At 42.2% G+C, this 19,558-nt stretch overlaps 1 protein-coding gene across 1 annotated transcript in view; it reads left to right on the forward strand.

The window, feature by feature from the left end:
* Window positions 1–19,558, forward strand: part of LOC125879827 (speckle type BTB/POZ protein) — a 109,398-nt gene that overhangs the window by 12,827 nt on the left and 77,013 nt on the right. The window contains exon 2 of the mRNA XM_049561925.1: window positions 11,622–11,764. The gene's annotated coding sequence lies outside the window, so the exon portion shown is untranslated. The remainder of the gene's footprint in view (window positions 1–11,621; window positions 11,765–19,558) is intronic.

Below are 19,558 nucleotides of genomic sequence, written 5' to 3' on the forward strand. Positions count from 1 at the left end.
AAAAGACATTAGTTGCACTCATGATTCATGAAACATCTTGTGTAGAGGACTTTGTCCCAAACCAATGGAAATAAAACCACTTATAAAGGATTTAAATGGTCTAAAATGATGAAGTTCACAGATAAGGACCACTCCACCCTCCACAGAAAACTCTCATTGGGAAAGGAGTTGCGTGTCAACAGTAGGGGACTGGAAAAGAGAGAGGACAGGAGGAGGCGGAGGGAGAGTAAGAATTGCTGCGGTGAAATCGATAGTTCATACTGTTCTGAAATTGAAGGGTTTTTTTTGTCAGAAACTGTGTGTAGAAGGTGGAATATGAAATAGCTTTGGTGGAGGCCCCTGATGTAAGCAGTACTATTGATTTCCAGAGACCTGGTCCAATTATGGTACTGCAGGATTTGTCAGTGCCCTTTAAAGCACAGGAGTTACTCTGGTGGGGCAAAAAATTTGGGCATCGCCGGACTTTGCCTCATCTCTTCCTTCCCCAGTGGCTGTCTCTCTCTGTAACCAAAGTCGTGTAAAAAAAAAAAAAAAGTCAAGGAAATAGAGTCTTCTGTTTCTACAGTTTCCAGAGTCTCTCTGAGGACACAGCTGCAGGATGGGAGATTTCCCCTGTTGGCAGTTCCTGTTAAGAGATTCACTGGCATTACAACATAAAGAGAAAATAATCCTCTCTCTATGTGTGGTAGTATCTGTCTACATGTGTGTCTGTTGGCAAGTGGCTCAGAGAGAAAGAGTCTGACTGAGTGGACTGACAGAATCAGTGTCTGTGTACGAGACAGCCCGGCTTTTTGCGTGCTGGTCTGTTTTGTTACCGAACAAGGACTTGAGTTGCATGAATGTCTGCTTGGCTGCAGCTTGTGTTGAGGTGTATTCACACATATCCCCTACAGTTTAGCAGTTATTGTGAACAGCGACACATTAGCAGAGAAATTGCAGCTGTTTTAAAGCTTTTATTGCTGGAGGATTTGCAGGGTAAAATGGTCTGTAATTCCCATCCTTCGCTCCCGCTGTGCTGTTCCTCCTGCTGACGCTGCTTTCATACTGCCCTAGTCTGGCTTCATAAGGAAAAGCGACAGGAGGCTATCGGCTCCCTGAACAATATAGGACACCCCCCCCCACTCCCACTCTTGAGAGTCAAAAAAAGTTTGCTGGCAATGAAAAGAAGGCTTTGCCTCTTACTCGGTCTCTCTTCCCTTTTGCTTCCTCTACAGTCGCCATGTGTCCCATCTCTTCTTCCCCTTTCCTCTCCCTCCCTCAACTCTCGTCCTCTCTCCAAATAACGGGAGTCTCATGCAATATGCTGTGTTTCCCCACTTGAGTGTTAATGAGGCAGATGAATATTCATGAAGAGGAGGCTGACATCGCTCTATGGCGATTGTGCAGACGATGTTTGTGTGCACAGGCACTGTGGTGGCCACATTTCTGAGGGATCTGTTGTGGGCAGACATCAGGGGACTCTTGGCTCCTCTGCTAATGATGCAGATGTGCGTCCCTGAATTTTGTTTTGGTTTGTGATTGTAAATGACCCCTTCCCAAGGCCTCTCTTCTCTCTCCCTAGTGGCTGTTGGCGGAGCTTAAGTTTAGCCTCCAGCTGGTGGTGGAGGACAGCCAGTGAGCGGGAGACTGAGAAGAGGAGCTACCTCTCAGTCCGCTGCCTACACTCCTCCTCCTCCTCCTCCTCCTCCTCCTCTTCCTCCCTGTGGCTCTGGCTTGTTACAAACAGATGCCATGGGTCGCCTCTCTTGGGATCATCCCCATCCTTTTATTATACTTCTCCCTCTTTCTTGCTACCTCTCTTCATCTTTTTATTTTCTGTGTCTCCTGTATTTTGTTTCTTGGAACATATTTTGCTGTGATGTGTACAGCCGCCAGCAGTACTTTTTGAAGGACATATAAGAACGTCCATTTTAGCTGCAAAAGGCGACGTGATGCGTGCTCTTCATGTCTCATGTGTTGCCATTTCCTCCTGTGCTCTCTAACCCCCCCTCCAACAGACTTTTTTTTCATTGTCAGCTTTGTTCTGCTCTTCAGATTCTCTTCCAACAGTCCCTATAGTAATCTCTCACTTTCTCCCTCCTCTCTCTCCTCTTTTGCTCAGCAGCCTCTCATTTGCATTTTCTCACTTACTCCTCATGCCTGTCTTCCTCCTCTCTCCCTACCGTCTTCAGCCTGCGGCTTTCGCTGCTCCCCTTTCCCCCTCTTATTTGCCATTACTCCCTCTTTCCTCCCTTGCTCCTCTGTATGATATCCGATCCCTGCGGTCTAACTCTGAAGGAGCTCCTATGGTTCTGTTAAACATCTGTAAAAATCTTTGATCTCCCACCAGCCATTTTCAACATGAGGTGATGTGTGTTTATATCTGCAGCTCAAGGTGGAAATGTGTGTTTGTCTGTCTCTCTCATGCTGTTTGTACTCACTCAGCAACCTTTAATTTGGGAAAGGTGAGTCAGTTGGTGCTGTAGAGGAGGACAGATAGTCTGACTGGCTCCCTTTATGTCTACTGCCAGGTGACATAATAGAGGCCTTCCTGCCCCTCGGTTCTCCTGGCCTCCCTGTGTTCATGAAAACTGTGGCACTGCCACTTAATATTGTCAGTTCCAGTCTAGCAGGCGTCCATGCTGATTCTCATGCACACACACATCCTTTCTGCAGTTGGGGAAAGGGTGGAGGCTGGCCAATTTATCAGCGCTCTGACTGTAAGGCTGCAGGGAGCCCTCCGTCTTCATCAGCTCACTCAGCAGATAGGCACACCCCAGTCACCGCTACTAGACTTACCTCATGTGTCTCCATTACACATTAATAACAAAGCTGTGAGGGTGAGTAGAATTGGCGCTCCATGTTATACCATGTTAAGAAACAGGGGTCTGCTCAAATCACAGGTGGAGCAGGTTAAAAATTTGCTTATTGACTCTGAAAAATGAGAGGGCTGCAGTACTGTAGTTGTCATTTCATTATAAGCTAATAAGAATCACATTAGCTGAAGTGTAGCTGCAATACTAGCTGAATGTTATGCTCCATTTTGATTATTGCAAGTGTGTAGCAACTATACAGCTAATGACAAATAGATTTACATTTGCACATACAGTTATCTAGCTATCTATCTAAAGTACGTGATATATAAGCTAAAGGCTAAAGTCAACAGCAGTCGTTTTATGTTTGCTAGCTCACTGTCATTGTAGTGACTTACTGTCATTTTAAATTAATTTGTAGATTATTTTGTATATAAATCATAATTAAATAGTGAAAAATGCTCATCTTAATTTCCCGTAGCTCAAGGTGAAGTTTTCAGATTTCTTGTTTTTGGGGGATTTTGCTTGATAAATGAATCTGTCATCAAGTTGCTGATTAATGGGGTGTCGGTGGCTTAGTGGTAGAGCAGGTGCCCCATGTACAAGGCTGTTGCCGCAGTGGCCCGTGTTCGACTCCAGCCTGTAGCCCTTTGCTGCATGTCACTCCCTCTCTGTCTCCCCTTCATGCTCATCTGTCCTATCCATTAAAGGCTTAAAAATGCCCCCCAAAAAAATCTTTAAAAAAAAAAAAAAAAAAGTTGCTAATTAATTTGCAGTCATTGTTTATATCAGTGTTCAATGATATCTAGTATTTGCGTCTGTAACTGCACAAGCCAAGTCATCATAAAGTTGAAGCAATCAGTTGTAAATTAAATCTGAATAAAATCAGAGAAATCAACTCTCTGTGTTCATTACGGTCGCTGGACTGGACAAGGTTATCGCCTACTTTAAGCTCAATAAGTTGTTTGAACCTTGGGTGCTTGTCATTGATACTCCCTGCTGTTTCTGTCCTGTCATATGATATCTCAAGGCCGTCCTGTAGCAGCGAAGGATGCCTGTCCTTTTTCTATCCTCCATCTCCCCGGCGTCCTTGGCCTGTATGCCCCCTCGCTTCCTTTAGCCTGCTGCTGATCAAAGCCCCTTTGAGGGTGCTGAGCGGGTCTGGGGCTGATAGTGATTTGATGATATGTGTATGTCCCTCCTCGTGTGATTAGACGGCGTGTGACAGGCAGCGTCGGCCCCATCAGCTCACATTAAGCTCCGGCGCTGCGCTGACACCACCACTGCCGTTTTTATCTTTTAATGTTACACCTTCCTCACCAGCCGAATCAATTATCAGTGATTATGTTAGTGTCAAAGTCTTTAGCGCCGGGCTGAGCCCCACTGCCACTGCCTCCTCCTCCTCTCCATTGCTGTGTGGCCCAGAGGCCCAACAGAAGCCACACTACGCTGATCCCCAGTCAGAGCACTGCTGCTGCAGAGGGACAGCTTTACAGACAGCTCTAAGTTTAACCTTCCTCCTCAACAGAGCTGTGACAATGCAAGGAGAGTTTATTATGCCTGACAAAACTCCCCCATGTAGGTTCTCCTCAGTGAGAAAGCTGCATAGCGATTAGCCCTATCATGTTCAATTGTGGATGTAGCTGTCAGAGCTGGCTTGGTGGTCTTGTTGTGTCCTTGGATTGAACATGGTTGCTTGAGAAGACCATGTTGTATAAGTAATAAGAGATCACAGAGCCTTTGCTGCACCACACTTGTGTTAGCTGCTAAAAGGAGAATTTTCTATGCAAAATCTCTCCTCCACACTTTCCCATGTATCCCATCTCTTTCTCTCATGGGCTTTCCCCAGTACAAGCACACACTTGGACTTGGATTTACTGGTGTTGCACAGTGGGTGTGCGTGTGTGGATTATTGCCACTGCCACACACACACAGGGCAGTGAGGCGGCTCGTTAAAAACTCCTCTCAGCTGCAAGGCCACGGCTCTGGCTTTTCCACCTTTGTGAGTGTCAACGCTGCGTCTCACACGCATTCACACACTTTCTAGAGTCTTTAATATCACAAAGTATATGATTTATCACTTTCTATATCACACACACATTCATATACACACCAACAACCATTTGCTTGGGGTGTCTTTTCAAACATAAACATCATCTGCTCCATCATGTACCCCACCTCCTTTATATTTACTCACGGTAGTGCTGAAACAGTCAGAATGGTTGGACTCCATTTTGCATCTGGTTCCTGTGAAGTATGATATGTGGATTTGTTGAGCAAGTCTCTCAGATGTAGATTGAATATGTAAGAGGAAGTACTGTATTAATCTCTCTTGGGATTTTGCTGTTATTTTATTACACATAGGAAATACACACACATGCACATGCAGGAGATGTGGAGAGATGCCAGAATGATAAGGCTTAGTCGGTGCTCCAGATAGCAGGGGTTCAGTGCCTTGCTCGAGGAGGTGAAGTGGCACCTCTCCAGCTACAGGTCGATACTCCGTTGCATTATCTGTGGTGAACTTAAACTGGCCAGCCTTCGATTCTCAAGGCAGTTTGACTGTCCACTTGCCGTTGTTAAGCTGCAACAATGAATTAATTACTTGGTTAGTTGTCAACTATTAAATGAATAGCCAACTAATTTGGCAATCGATTAATTGGTCTGAGTAATTTGTTAAGGAAGTCAAAATTCTCAAAAGTCAAAAGTCAAAATTCTCTGATTGCGGCTTCTTAGATGTGAATATTTTGTGGTTGCTTTACTCCTCTATGACAGTAAACTGAATATATTTGGTTTATGGACAAAATAAGACATGTGAGGATGTCTTCTTGGGCTTTGGGAAGCTCTGGTTAACATATTCTTACCATTTTCTAACATTTATAGACCAAACAACTGGTCGGTTTATTGGACATAATTGACCACTTATTCAACAATGCAAATAGTCATTAGTTGCAGTTCTGGTGATTGTACTGTGGTGTTACAGAGTGGTTTTCTTCCCTCACAAATGGTCTTTGAGTACAGACACGGGCTGCAGAGAGCACTTACCCGGGAAACAAACAATTTAAATTTGGGCTTGTTGCATCACATCAATTTCAGAAGGATCTCCAAGTAAAACTTAGCAACAACAAACATACAAATGTCATGTCAGCGTCTCAAGCACATCAGAATAATAGCTTTAAATCGGCAGACATGTGAAAACTAAGGTGTGCAAATTAAGAAGGCTATACCTGTTACTTCAGTGTGTCAGATACATTTAATCAACATTTATATTCATGTCATTTTCAAGCTGTCGCTGCAGGTTATGAATATTAATTAGTCTACCACTGAAAATAGTGTTTCTGCCTTCTCAGCCAACAAAGGGTGAATACATGTGTTTGAATTTCAGTTGATTTAAAGCTAAACATTAAATCAAATTGATTTAATATGATATTCAATTTAGATTTTATAAAATGCTGGAAAACATCAACACAAACAGTTGGTCATTTATTGTCATTTTATCAAGCAAAAATCTTTGCCTGCTTCTCAAATGCAATTTTTAAGAGGTCACCTTGGGCTTTGGTAGATGGGGATGTTTTTTTTTTTTTAATCATATTTTTTTAAAAAATATAATAATGACCAATGTATTCGAATCCTCCACCAAAGCCAGCTGTTTACCGGAGATGAAAGCTGCAGTGTAGCTCATGTCTTTCCATTAGTGGAGCTCTCTGTGGAAATAAATCAAGGGTCAGGTTTGGAGTTGCCAGTTAGGATTAGAGTTTTTTAAATTCAGCTGCTGTGCTTCTTTACTTGACAGGCCTCCGCTGTTGACAGGGGTGGAAGTTTGTTTGAGGCTTTTAAGATCTAATGTGTCCGCCTGCTATCTGAGATTGTTTCTTTGACTCGCTCTCGACCCGCTCTGCCTCTGCGTCTGCCCATCCTCTGCTTCTATATGTTATCCAGTGTTGAGTGGTGGTAAGGAGAGATAGTAATCTGCTCTAGCCTTGGCACTCCCTCGCACTCTGGTCTCATTGAAGAAGATTGATGGCCCTCTTTCTGGAATGGCTGTTGTTTTGGATGGAGAGAGAAAAAGATGGAGGCAGAGAAGTGGATTTAGAATGAAAAAACGAAGGGGTTGAGGTGGAGTGGGGCGGGGGGAAGAGAAATGGAGGTAGGGTGAATGATAGTTGTAAAAGATGGAGAAATGGAAGAGGAAATGTCACCGTGGAGGAGCTTGAGAGCTTATTAAATTTAGTTTGTATTTTATTGAGTGAGGGTGTGCATCCACCTGTGATTGGCTTTAGATTCACACATCTTCTTTTTTTTCTCCTGATATGCACGTGGGTTATGGAATTGGCTACACTTGATTTGCATGTCAGCAGGATTATATTTAAATGTCAGCTTTTCTCTCAGGATGCAAAGGAGCCAGGAACGTGTTGTGATGGAGCAATTTCGTACATGTGTCTCGTGTTTCTGTTGCATTAGAATGCTGTAGCCTTTAGGCCTTTAAGGTATCTGCTGCTCACTATTAGTAGTCAGTGCTGCATTGCTAGGGGGAATTACCATCTCTTCATCCCTCCTCATGATGTGTCTATTGCTCGGTGCCCGTGTGTGGGCGGCACTGGGTTGATTGGCTGTGATGACAGTTATGCTCTTAATTGTGTCAGTTATTCTTCCTTTGTGGCTCTTTTTGAATGTAGTGAGGCGCTTGATGTAACCCCCCTGGCGTTTTGTTCCTGTCTACATATTGGTCTTTTTTAAATCTGTGCAGGTTTTCGGAGCGGTGAGACGTAGAGGAGCCAACCTTTCTTCCTCCCCTCTTTTAAGAGAAGAATTGAGTCTGACTTTTTATTTTATTTTTTGGGCTACCCCCATCTCTCCGTGTCCCTCTCTACCGTCTGCTTAATTTGTCTCCTATCCCTTTAGTGTGTCACCTTTTTTTTGTGTTCCTCTGTTTCTTGACTATTGTTTGAGCTGCTGTTCCACTCCTTTCTCCCTCTGTCTTTCTCGCTCTATTTCATCAGCCTGTTGTACATCGACCTATCTTTCATCTTGCCGCTCCCCCCGTGTCTTGTCGGCTCTTCATTTTTCTGCTTTCTATTTTCCCTGTTCTTGTATTTTTGTTTGCCACCTCCCTCCCTGTCTGCCAGCCCCATCCTCCTTTTCCTTTCTTTCTTTTCTACCATGCAGACTGTGCTGTCTCATGATGCTCGGATGTGGCTGGGGTCAACACGTCAGGCCTTGGTGGCATGGCTGGTAGGATTGTCTATTGTCAGCCGTCCTCGTCTTAACTGACCACTTGAGACTGCTGGAGTCGCAAGAGGGCAAACGACACAGAACAGAGAAGACAGGGAGGGCATGAAGGCCGCGTCCCATCCTGCTAATCTAAACTGTTGATAGGGTTGTTACAAGCTCCAGGTCATACCTCATTTTCTGTGGTCACAACCCAGTGTCACAACTCTGACCAGTGTGTATATTGAACACAGAAAGTATAGGCCAAGAAAACAATGAGCATTTTTAGTTCCAAAACAACAGTGAGGAAGGAAGAAGATGTTCAAGTTGGACACTATCATTACTGTGGTGATCGTTCTATCATGATAGTATTATAGCAAGAAGAAGTGATGGTTCAGAATATTATCTCCCCTGCAATAACTGATTTTTTATCCACTTGAGGGCAGCACAAACAAGCTGTGAACACAATACCAAATTATTATTATAGTTTCTCCAACAAACCCTGAGGGAAATAAGAGTCTCTTTAGCTTTGAGATATTCCATTATGTTCACCTGCTGGTAGCTAACTTTGTCTGCCTGCCATTAGGTGTGTGACAGGTAGCATGCAGTTGTTTGTTAGAGCCGAAAATGATGTTATAAAAGCGGTGAGAGTGAACTGAGATAGTAAAGTTTTAGGCTCAAATCAAAACCTTTCACATACAAGTTGTGATGTGATCTATTATACATGTGTAAACATATATTATAGCCACTTAAAAGAAAGTCCTTCCTAAAACTCTAGTCTATTCTTTTAAGTCTTAATTTAGAACTTGTTCCAAATGATCTGATCTCTGGCAAAACACTCAGCTCTGACTGTTGGCTGAAACTAATGATGGTTTTCATTATAAAACCATAAAATGTGAAAGAAATAGTGAGAAACAACAATCAGAAGTTCCCACTGTTTTTGAAGGTGATGTCTTTTTTATCAGTTTGGAATCTTTGTGTGATACATTAAATTATTATTGATTATGAGATTTTAATTTTCTGTTCCATGACTTATCAATCAGTAGACCAATTGTGTCACCGATTGTTTCAATATTATCAACGTCTTACTGCAACAAATAAAGCTGTAGTTGCTCAAAGTGCAGCCTGTGGGCCATGGACAGCCCTCAGAAGCACTTTGTGCAGCCCCTGAAAAAGACATGAAATGCCTGCATTATATTTTTGTCATCCACGGTCCATTTATACTTTAATTTTCAGTAGCTTACATACTACTCTGCTACTGCGTCAAACTGGGCCCCCGTAACAAGTAGGGATGGGCATGAGGACTTGAGTAGGTCCACTTGAGGAGAGTAGGCTGCACTCTGCCTTCTTGGCAGTGGTGTGGGCCCCTCTATCTGCCCATGTTGAGGTGGACTCTGTGTTGGTGTCCTGGTGGCCACGGGCTGTGATCAGCTCCCGGTGCAGACGGCTCCCTGCGGTATTGTTTTCTCACCTGGTTGCTCTGCGCTCTGCTACATGTTTTTATGTCTACATGACTGTGTTTGTGTGTGGGTGTGTCTGTGGGGGTGTGGGTGACTGGGGGGTGGATGGGAGGGGCATTTCTTTTAACCATGTAAAGCACTTTGTGCTACATTTTTGTATGAAAAGTGCTTTATAAATAAAGATTGATTGATTGATTAGTTAAAATGAGTGATTTCAGTGGACAACTTGCAGCTGCATTTTTCCCTGTGTGGCCCTCAGTCATATGCTGTTTCCCTAAATTGGCAGTCAGTCATCAAATCTTTGAGAAGCTCGTCTGTAAGCTCAAACTAGTTGGTTTGCAGGTATTAATGTAGGGAGCTGTGTGCCAAAGCTGTGCAGCTATGTGAAAATATCCAGTACTTTCTGTAACCATGGTGAAATAAGCTATACACTGCGCTCTGTAATCGTGAAAGCTGGAAAGAAATTAGAAAGAAGAATTACTGAAGTTACAGTCTTAACTTTGGCTGCTGAATATCACAAATCAAAAGCAATACTGAAGACGTGTTATATTAAGCAGGATGGTCAGTCTCCACTTTGTCAGTGGAAGATGTTTTATAAAGCTAGGTTGTTATTAAATTGACTTTTAAAATGGGGCTTATTGATCCAGGATGCGTCTATTTTGTTGTCAGGTTTGGAGTGAGTGCCTGCTTTGTCGAGTCAGTGATCACATATTCATTTTAGGTGAGCTATTGATCACACGGTGTGTGGCCCACACACACACACACACACACACACACACACACACACACACACACACATCACAGGGACAGGCTACCTTTTTGACATTTCTCTCAGGGCTCAACCTCTGTATTTTGCATCTGATTGACATTTCCTTGGTATGTATGTGTAAACATGTGGATCTTAAGATATTTCATTCATTCATGTAGATCATCTCCTCTCCCTCTCTGAGGTAAAAGCCCACAGGCAGTTTGAATACTGGTCATGAATACAAAAAGCCTAAGTGTAAAAAGTAACCTATTCTTTGTTCAGTAAATCTGAGCCAAGTAGTGTTTTAGTTTGTGTCAGAATTTATTTAACGACTGAGGCAACCTGTGACTCACTTTTCTGTAGCTATTGCCATAATTTCAAGTCATTCACGGCTGATTTAAAATGCAGCTTTTTACTTTATGAGCTGGGTATAAAAGAAAATTGACTCAAATCAGCCAGCTATTTCTACTTTAAATGTCTTAAATGTCACGCATCTTTATGAATCGGCTGTATTGTGAGCCCAACGAGCATCACCGCGGCTGTTTAAGCTTTTGTCATTTTGCTATAAACTGCAGACTTTCCTAGAATAATGGTTGGCCACATACAACCAGTCGGCTCTGTGAAATCCTGCTGGTCTGTGGTTGGCAGGCATGTGGAGTATGAGTAAGCCGTGGTCATGTTTATTTAGGTAGAGGTGGTATTTGAAAGTGAATTAGAGTTGGAGGATTTTAATGAGACTGCCAAAGCATACCTCTATGCTGGAGTTGAGTGCCACTGTTGGTCTGTTCTGTCAGATGGTTGTACTGTTATTGGGGTCTCTGTGGGCCTTTATATATCACATTAACATGCAGCTTGCACATCTGAATTACTGTATATCCACAAAGATTTTTATCTATATTTATGGGTCAGTGTAAATATGCTCCAAGAAGTATTAAAGAGGCATTAAGCCTGCTTTATATCTTATTGCTATAAGCACCTTCGTTTGATTTGTGGAAATGAGATTTCGTTTCTTCATGGCTCTGTTTACACCTGTGGCTTAGCTTAGTTTGCTGTTTGGATACAGTCCAGATACAGTTTGTGTTTGGATTAGTGTTTTAATGCCGGGTGTAATTACGTAAGGAGGGCCCCTGTTCCACTTTGTTCCGCCTCGCTGTGTAAACCTCACTACCTCTTCGTAAAACATGTGTCTTTGTAATATCTTGTCACACAGACACACACACACAAACAAACGCTAAAGCACACACACTATCTTGAAAATGTTCTGCATTCAAGTCTCCTACATAACAGATGCGCGCACAAACAGTCAACTTGACAAGGAGTCTCTTGCAAGAATATGATAAGGCACTGGCTCACACCCACACTCGCTCTCACAACTACAGTCTTGTTGATTCTTTCCGCTGTTTGCGTTTGCAGCTTGCAGCTTGCCAAGAAGCTCAGGCTTTGGACAGACATGCAGTACTGACACACCTACAGACAGAGAGACCTGACGGACAGAGTCCAGCTGGCGAGTTGTGGCAGCAGCAAGCGGAACAGATGTGCGAGGGACTTTGATCTAGGTGAGTACCAAATGGGGTGAGGTTCTGGGGGAGGGAAGCAGGGTGTTGGTCTGTACCAATATTTGGAAATGGCATATACTGTGAAGGAGGGGGGTGCTTGAATAGGGGGATGTTAGAGTGGCACACTTGAACACATTTGACTTAAAATGATCCTTTCAAAGTCTTAAAATGTTTTAAACTCAAGGCCTTGTTTTAGTTTAAGCATTTTAAGTCTTAAACTAGCTTGTAACTACTCCATTTCATACTCTCCCTTTTGTTGTGTTCAGCACTGATTTGTCAGCCCAGGCAGCCCAGACCAATATTGTAATAGGTCTTCAGTTCATGTAATTTACATGCTTATTTGTTTGACATGCTTTTCAATTGCACATGGCACTTAGGCTGTCTTTGATAGTCTACTTTGCAGACATGTCATGGAAAATAATGAGCTACTTGGTTGTAGTTCAGTAGTTCCTCTTAAGCAAACTACATTTTGTTTTGCTTTTTGAGATGTGTACACCTATTCTCAGATGGCTCGCGTTGAACCAAATAGTGGGTAAGAGGAAATTGATGGTCCAGAATGAGAAATGAGGTAGATGGTTTGAATAGAAAAACACAAACCTTCAAAAAGAATGAAGGTGACAGAAGATCTAAAGCCTACCAGTAGAGGAATACCAAGTAGCAAGAGAACAGAGGATGCAGCAGACACTTGATCATATAAATGGCAGCTGGGTAAGAAGTTTCAGGTAGCATTCAGCTGTCATTTTAAAGTGAAAATTGCACCTAGTTCTAATAAAAGACTTAGAAGTAAGAAAAAAAGGAAGGAGAGCAGGTTTTTAGAAGGGGAAATGAGGGCGGAGGCATAGAGGATGTGCTAACATGAGAGGGCAAAAAAAAAGGAACAATAAAATAAATCCTTCAGGGGAAATTATGTGGGCCTGTGTGTTTCATGCCTCCCCCCAAAAAACTTTTCCATGTTAATTAGGTAATGTAAAACTAGCAAGAACAGCAAGACAGCAAGAAAGCAGGAGCAAAAGCTAGATGAAAAGACAGAGTAAAAAAGCACACTCTTTTCAGTTAGAGGCCATAAGACACACATTTTTTGTGTGTGCTGAGAGTAGAAAATATTAGATTATTGTGCATTATTGATGTGACACACTGGCCTGCTGGCATGTATAGGTGTGCCTGCAGTTTCATGGTTTCACCAAACATGTAACAAAGTAAATCTTTTTTTTTTTTGTTTTAAAGGCAAATGTAAAGCCATGAGAAATTCCAGGACACAGTTCAAATCTATTCTCCACGTTCCCACGTTTGGAGTGTGATTTACCTTTACATATTCAAAGTGAAACTAGCATTTCACTTGGCAGTGTCTTCTAACATCAGCGTTGTCGGGTATATCCATGAAAATTAAATCTGTGTGTGGGATTTGTTGAGAAATGCTGGGATATTTTAATCACCTTCTTTCTATATTATCATACATACAGAGCATCCTGCAGATTCAACATGAATATGGTTTTGCACATGTACATGAGGCAGTGCCTGTGATATTGGATTTCCTGGTTGTGACTTAATTTCTGTTCTCTCAGGAAACTGAAAATCATAGAAACTATTGTGTGTGTTTGGACTAGATGTGTGTGCGGATGCCTGTGGACGCAAGTGAAAGACAGTCCTTGCTGACCCTGCAGTTACAGCCAATTTGCTGTGATCACAGTGACAAGTGTCTCCATATGGATACTTAGTAATTAGCTAAGAGGAGATGGAGAAAGGTTGGAGTTGGTGGGGCATTAGAGGACCTGTCAGAGCCCCCCCCCCCCAAAATCTGTCAGGAGGCTTGTCTGCCCCCCCAGTCCCCTCCCTTACACTTGGCTGCTTCAGTTAATTGAAGCCACTTCAGATCAGTCAGAGGAGCTGGATCTGCACGCCTGAGCAGACCACGGCGCTCACCTGACCTGTCAGTCACTACTGCCAGCTGCCTGCCTCACACATCGTCCTCTTTTGCATTTAAACACAGCAGGGATCCCAGAAGGAGACCCTCAGCATACACCCACCCAAACCCGCCTTACTCCATCCCAGTTGTGGTCTTAGCCAGGGTGTATTTGCACCAGTCAGTTCTGAAGGAGTGTATCTGAATCCTTGAGCTTGTACTTTCTTTTATTCAGACAGGTAAGAGGCTGCCTAAATAAATCAGATAATAACCACACAGAGACATCTAAACTTGTGGACCTCCAATGAACTGTTTGTTAGAAGTTAGACCTGCACCTACAAGAAGTGACCCTGAAATGTAGTTTTATGGCCATAAGGAGATGAATGTTGTCACCTGATAGCCTGTCCTTACTCATGCTTGAAAAGCCCAGCAAAACAAAATGAGCCAAGGGCAAACTTGTGCTCAAGATGCAGTGAAATGCTTTTTCAATACATTTCTAAACTCTGCAAAAGAGCAGACAAGAAGTGTTAAAGCTCAGTGCAAACAAAGAGGCAAGACTGCAAGTCCACAAAGCTGTGAGCTAAAGCGACACGGACTGCAATTGGATTTGTTTGGACTAATTTGCCTGCCGCATGGCTTTTGTTGATAGATTACGGCTGAGTTGAAAATTGCGTATGGTTATCATAAAAGCAGCCAATGCATGAATGCAACAAAGCAACTACTTGTCCTCTGATTTGGACCAAAACAAGCTGAGTAAGGTTTGCAAAGGCCAGAAAAGTGATACCGTGGAACAAACAAGTAATTCTTCTCATGAGGACAATTTCACAGTTCTCCTGAAGCATGGCAGTGGCTTAGTGCCTTGCTCACAGACACATCAGCAGGGCAGACCTTTGCTGACAATTAGCACCTAAAGGTCCTTCAATTGTTAACAGATTGTCTCCTTGTTGCAATTAAAAGGGGAAACTTTTCTCTCTGACATCCTGCAGGAATTTTGCGAGACGAATTCTTTCCTCTTAGAGACTGTGCTCCTGTGTTGGTTCTGTAACGCTGCCTTCCTTAACACTGAACACTGGGGACGTGTGAAGTAGAACCACAGGGAGTCGATCTTTTTGAGACAACCCACTCGGGACTGAGCGTCTAAAATGAGAAGTGGAGCTTGTGTATTGTTTTAAATGCCAGGCTTCTCCTCATTTGGTGTGCAAGCCTTTAGTTGTAGCTCAGTCAGCTGACATTTAATGCTCAGCCATTACGTACACTGCTGCCGCTGCTTTAGTATAGGCCCAGTTGTTACCGGCATGAATATGAACAGACAGATGTGACAGCTGGCCAGCCATATGTGACAAGCCTTTTAGATCTTTACGCCTTAATTATTCCTTCCCTTGGGACCAATATTGACATTTTAGGTCTTAACACTCAGACCTTACAAACTGCCAGCCTCCAGTTGGCATTATCTCTCTCTTGGCAACCTCCAAGCAGACCGAGAAAGGTGCTTGATGAGTGCTCACAGCTAAATTCATTTCTGTCAGCTGTGGTAAGATGGGTGCTTTCAAATTTATCACAGTGTTGTAAAAATCATTGTCTGTTGTTTACTGATAAGTAGCTATGTCAAAGGTTTCTTTTATTTTTTCTTAATGACGCTTCTGTGGGAGTTTTTTCTCATTTTCAGTGAGGGTCTGAGGTTGGAAGGCGTCGATTTCATTTATTTTTATAGTGTAGGCGTTTAGAAACCCTTTGAGACTCGCTGTGATTGGGGGCTATACAAATAAAATTGACTTAATTAATAACTAGAAGTGGAAGTTGAATTATTTCAAACACTGTATCTATAATTATCTAATCTTGGCTGCAATTTTCATACGGCTCCAGTAATCCTGCTGCAGTATGCAAGTGTGTGTTTTTTATTTAGATGATGTCCCACCGCAGGAGAGCACATTTATGGCTTCTTCATGTATTACATTGAATGGGCTGCTGTCATCTCCTTTTAAGATTTGACGTGCGTATTTATCACGCTGTTGTATAAGCGCTGCTCACAAGAATAAAGGCCATGCTGTTTTTTTTCTCCATGAGTCCTTTCTTGAATCCTCTCTCTAATTCCCCTCGCTGTGTGTCTCACCTGGGTCGTCCCACACATTTTCATTTCTCTTGTTATCCCAGGTTCTAATTTCAGTTGCCGCGGCAACCCTGCGGCTCCCTCCACTTATTCCTCCTCCCTCGTCTCTCTGAGCTCCTTGTTAAGTGTGGCAGAGCTGGTCAATGATTGTGTTTTATTTATATTTTTCCTGCGATAGGGTTCCTTTCGATGGGACCGCTCATGTATCTTCATTTCATGTCTTTCTTGCTTCCTTGTTTGCTTTCCTCTTGCCTTTATTTTTCTTCTGTTTCTCATTTTGTTGCAGTCTGTCTTTGTGTTTTCTTGTTTTTCTCATGACACTGCAGACTGCCACTGTTAGCTGTCAGTCGTGCAGTAAATTGTGGTCACTCAAGGACACTAGGTGGACCGTTACTGCTTATCCAGTGCCATACTTGGAGGCAAATTAGTTTGCTCAGTGTGCCTTGTCTGATTGTTTGCTTTTATGCACATCAAGTTTAAATGGAGTTCAGCCAGACTGTTAGTTCATCAGTAAAAGTCCACACATTTGAAGCTTACCTTTTATTAAGGTTGCATAATTTCAAACTTTTTCCAAATATCCAGTAACTTCTTTTCAATGCCACCCTATGCTTACTCTCCACTCACTATATTTTAACTGCTTAGTGCTGCTTTAGATGCTTGCTAAAACACTGCTGTTTTAGTATCTGCCCTGATTTATGACAAATCACGTTGTTTCAGTGTCTGCGCTCACTTTAAGCAACTGAGCACAAATTACTTGAACTCAAATGTACAACAGAAGATTCAATTTGTCATAACACTTAGTTCTTTTTTCTACAGCAGCTGCATCCCTGAAAGCTTTTCCGTGCCGACTTCCACAGTATTGCCTAAAGTGAAAACGACTCATTGTGCACAGGGAAATCTCCTTCTATCCGTCATCATATTTGTGTTTTTTAAAATGCACAGACAGTTCTGTGTCACAAGTTATCAATTTAGAATTGTTGTTTGTCAGGCATGAAGGAATACTTTACCCGCAAAGTGATTTGTAAATCAGTGATTCATGCTGTGTTACTTTGAATTAGTGGAGGAAACTTTGTTTTTCTCACATGCCTCAATGGGAAACGGTGAACATATTGATTTATTGATTAATTAGGACCACATTTAAAAGCGAATAGCAAAACTTTATCAAAAAATCTCTCACGGCTCGTGCAATATCCAAGTCTCATTTATCCAGTCGTATACTCAGCGCTTCGTGAACACATATATTTTTGTTCTAGTCTGATTATTGGAGTCTGGCTTTGAAGATAGAATGATTTAAATACTAAGGTTGTTTTTTAAGCAAAAATGCATGTGTTTACGAGTGGATACATGAGACTTGGATTATACCGCACAAGTTATGTGAGAGTTCATAAACTGACGTTTTGATATTGTTTTGCTGTTGGTAAATGTGGTCCCAAGGCGCATGAGAACAACAAATTGTCATCACAAATTCAAAGTAACATGGTGTGACAATGAAGTATTCCTTAAACAAATAGCCTGTTAAACTAAAAACAAGAAGAAATGTGTGCTCCTGCACTTTTAACTAACAAATGAATCATCAACATTTCAAATTCACATCATATAAAAGCTGTAGATTTAATAATGGTGACAATATTGTTTGAAAATCATTGCCTGACACCTCTACATGGTCGCCTTAATTCAGTTCGATGACATACTAAAAGACCAGTACAATATAGATGTACCATGGGACTGGACAGTTTCATGCCTGTTTATTGCTCTCCAGGAATTTTTCACACTTTTTTCTTTCCTTCCTTGTCTCCTATTGTTCAACCTTTCCTCCCTCACTGTGTGTGTTTTCTTCCTTTCACACATTGGCTATCTCTTAATAACATCTCTGCAACTGTTATAGTGTAGATATGTGTAGTAATGCCACCAAATGACCACACCAGGATGTCTAAAGCATTCTTTAAACTGAACGGTGCAGCTGTCTGGGAGAAAATAACAGTAAATTGTTCTAAAATGCAGAACTTTATGGGTGTAAGCAAGTGGTGGATAGCGTCTCACAGTCAACACTACATAAAAAATACTGGCATTTGGAAATTCTTTGAATGACTCTGAAGAAACACCTCTTTCGGTTACTTCAGTAACTTCATCGAGACAAGTCCATCTTGCTTATCTGAAGTTACAGGGACTGGAATCTGATTTGTTTTGACATCTGTCTTCCTTGTTTGCTTTGCTTTCTCAGTATGTGTCTGTCAGGATGTTCCTGCTTCTTTTATTTCTTACTCTGTTTCTCATTGGTCATATTATTCTGTGGACAAAAACCTGTTTGTGTTTAGTTATATCAGTGTGAGAAAAAGGCAGGTTTGTTCACATTTTTGCTTGATCCATTTTCTTTTTTACAGCCTCCTAATTTTCTTTATGTATTTCTGATGTATTTAGCATGCGCTAAGATAAATGTTGTCTTGCTCCCCGCTGCTGTGTTTTTTCACTTTGCTCTTTCTCTTTTTATCTGTCTCCGTCCCTCTGTCCATCATTCTCTGTTGTTGCAACCATCTTGGCATCTGCCGGAGCACAGAAAGTCTCTCTGGTGCTTTTGATTGGCCGTTCAGAGATTGGAATGTGCCTCCCTGACTCAAATGATTTCATTAGAGAGTGATAATCTCAGAGGGGGTCGCCACCAAAGGCAGCATGATATGACTGATTTGTCAGGGCCATTTAGACAAAAGATGAAACGTGTTGAATAGTTAACATGAGTGATTTAAAATGGCGTAATAGGAAGAGAAGATGGGTTTTATAGCTGGAAGTTTGGTACAGTGGCAGGAGTGCTCTCAGAGATAGTGGAAGAAGAGGGAGATGAATTAGGAAGGCTTGGACTCGGAGCATAACTGTTGGTCACGGTCCCAGATTCACTGTGGAGATCTGAAATGTCAATGTGTGTGTGTGTGTGTTTGTGGTAGTCTAGCAGCTTTATCTGCATGGCATTTCCTGCTTTCAGAAGCGACTGCAGCACTGGCCACCATCTGATGACCCTCCAAAGGCTCAGCGCTGCAAAGAATATTGAGGGGAACACATGTAACCTTAACATGAATTAGAAAAGCTTGGATTTGGAGGATGACATACAGGGTTTTGTCACCTTTACTAACGCCAGCAGTTATTTTGAGGGCCTTATCTTAATAGTGTTGTGGGAGTTAGGATTTGATTCCTCCCATGCCGGCTTTTCTATGAGCTCCATGTGTGCAGGTAATGAACCGATTTCGAATCAGACTGCTGGCTGATTAATACAGATGATATGACACACTCACAGTGGTTTGGCATCAGCTTGTGGCTGCAACTTTGCAGTCTTTTCTACTTCAGCACTGCAAGGATAGAGGTTGGCATTTAGGTGCCAGCAGCCAAACAGAGACGTACGGCTGCAAGCACTCAACGCCCACCACTATCTCAACTAGGGTTCTTCAGGGAGTGAATATTGAAAATGTCACCTGAAAATTATATGTAAATACTGATGCTGTTGAGATTTTAGCATTTTTAATGTCGGCTCTCCTAAAGACAAAGTCACCTACAGCTAAAAATGTATAGTAGTGTCACTGAAACCACATTTACATACGCACAAATGGGATATACTTTTACTCCTTAATTATGCATGATTAGTTAACAATGTGAGGAAACACTGTGAGAAACAAGTTCAGCCTCATGCTCATTCATCCGACTTATTTGTGGTGGAAAAAGCAGTGAAATTCGATCAGTATTGCTTGAGGCAAGTTTTGCTGATGAATCTATTTTTAAGTTTCCTTTTTTTAATTTGCACTCT

The sequence above is a fragment of the Epinephelus fuscoguttatus genome, linkage group LG19 (genome assembly GCF_011397635.1).
Source record: "Epinephelus fuscoguttatus linkage group LG19, E.fuscoguttatus.final_Chr_v1".
In the NCBI taxonomy this organism is placed as follows: Eukaryota; Metazoa; Chordata; class Actinopteri; order Perciformes; family Serranidae; genus Epinephelus; species Epinephelus fuscoguttatus.